The sequence below is a fragment of the Zingiber officinale genome, chromosome 1B (assembly GCF_018446385.1).
Source record: "Zingiber officinale cultivar Zhangliang chromosome 1B, Zo_v1.1, whole genome shotgun sequence".
NCBI lineage: Eukaryota > Viridiplantae > Streptophyta > Magnoliopsida > Zingiberales > Zingiberaceae > Zingiber > Zingiber officinale.
The window spans coordinates 137,498,987-137,501,574 of record NC_055986.1 but is presented as its reverse complement, the minus strand read 5'-3'; positions in this window follow the sequence as shown (position 1 = coordinate 137,501,574).

Sequence of the window (2,588 nt, the reverse complement as noted above, 5' to 3'; positions counted from 1 at the left end):
ATATTTTTATTTTAAACCGTTTAGATAATTTTATTAGGATTTAAATTAAATCTATTTAGTTTATCCCAATTATAATTAGGAGTTAATTAATTTAATTTACTAAAGTTAAAAAAAATCGGTCTTCTTTCTCCCAATTCCCCGCTCTGCTGACAGTCACCTGTAAACCATCTTCCGTCGATTGCTACCGGTCAACGGTCATCCACCGCCCACCACTCGTTGCTATCATCCGGCGATCTACTGCCACCTTCGGCAATGCCTGTTGCTGCCCGCCAACCACGCCCATGGACTGTTATCATCTCCTACAACACTTACTAGCGCTCGCCGTCTGTCGCCACAGTTCAGATCCTCTGTCCCCAAATTTCTCTGTCCCCGTGTCTCATGTCGATCGAACGGACCAGATTACATCTCAAGGCACCGTGACATCTTTAAGATGTGTGCAGTATCCTCGTGATATGTAAGGTATTTTTGAGATGTAATCTGATCCATCTGATCGATAATGGGACATAGGAACAGAGAAATTTAGAGACAGAGGATCTAAATTCTTGTTGTCGTCGCTTGCTGTCACCTCTGCGCTCGGATCCGATGGCTGTGAGGATTATTTTGAATTTTTTTTGTTTTTGCTTAAGCTCCGTAATCGAGAAAAACTAAGACAATATAAGGTATTCTGATTCTGATGCCCCAATTGTTGACATTGGCTGATGTTACAAAATTTAAAAAAAAAATCAGAATCAAGAAAAACTCAAAAGAAAATATAATTATCGTGGTTTTGAAAATATAATTATTGTAGATAACCATTAATGGATAATCAAGTATAATCAAGATTACTCAGGATAACCATGAACCAAGTTGAGGCAGTAGTAAAATTGATGTCAAGTGACTCTGTGATCACTAGAGTTGTTAGACAGGTCAATTCATGGTGGGACGGGTCGGTTCGTGATGGGATCAATTATTTAGTGAGGTGGGGCAGGCTGACCCGTCAACATAGCGGATTGGGAAATTTTCAACACAACCTAATCCAAGACGAGTTACGGATTTGACGGGTCAACCCGTGGGCTGATTAGTTTTTTTTTTAAAAAAAAATACTTCATATTTTCAACGTTTTACTTCGGAAAATTTTCATCAATTAAATATATCCACGAATATATATTTTAAATATAAATGGACACAAACAAATATTTATGTGGGATGAAAAGTACTATTTTTATTTTAAAATTATAATAAAGAAAGATAATAAAATGACATAAACCTTAGTTTACATGTGTTTCTCAATTCGCGGGTCAACCCAATTCGTTACGGACTGACCCGCGCGGGTCGCGAGCCTAGGCGAGTCAACCCACGGTGGGCTTAGGTTGATAAAGTTCTAACCCAACCTATTTAAATTATTTGACGGGACGAGCCAATCCGACGGACCCAATCCAAATTAACAGCTCTAGTGATCACGGATTTAAATTACAAAAAATCTTACAATATAAAGTAAGACCACCTACGTGGACCAATATAATTTGCTTTTTTTTAATTCACGAGAATTTATCCACCGGCTAACCATAATATGGAAAATTATTTATTGCTCGTGAATAAACATATGGTATTAATTAGTTGAATTTCAAAACACTTCCTTTTTGTTTTTTGCAACACGTATGCCCTACTTATTTCTTATTTGAGAGACAGATTTAACAACTGAGGTTCCTTCAATACGGATTTTTTTGGATTTATTTCATTAAAAAAGGAATGATTTTTATTGGACAAAACAACCGAAAATTTTTAAAGACTTAGCTTAATTTAAAATTATCAGAATTAAATTCAAGTCAACAAGGTCAATACAAATTAAATTATTGTCATGAAAGATAGTCTCTGCTCATATATTTATTCATAATTTTAATATATATGAATTAATATAAATTAATCATCATATCATGAAACTCTCAATATGAGACTAAAATCTCATTCCCAATAAAACCTCTTTCCTCTTCCTCTCATCTCCGTTCACTTTTATTCAATAATTTTTCCATCCTTTTTCTTATCTATTTATTATAAAATAATAATGGACGAACAGATTGGATCAATTATTTAAAAATTATTATATCCGTTCAAATCCGACGTAAATGACTCTCCTTCTTCAATCGCATCTCAGTCCCAACCACACAAGCTAAGGGTCCTGCGACTCTACTCGGGTGGCACTGCAAGGCCGGCGCCTAGCATGATCGCCTTGCGCGGCGACGTTGCACAAGGCGGCACTGCACGGGCTGCCCACGCGGCAACAAGCCACGAACAGCCACAGGCACGGCTAACTCGGCATTGCGCAGCTCTGGACGATCACTCTTTTTCTCATCCTTTCCGTAAGTTTTTCATAAGGATTTTTTCTAATTCCCATCACTTAAACAACTTGCTCAGTCCACACCTTCAACTAACATGGCCTTAGAGATACAAAACAATTTGCAGTTGACACGTGGAATCAGTTTGTGCACAAATCTCAAGTCCTATATATAAAACCTAGAAGAGTAAAGGTGACCCCACCAGATACCACCAAACCGTTCAAGGCAGACGATAGTGTGCAAGATCTTTTAAGATAAGCTACTATGATTGTAAAA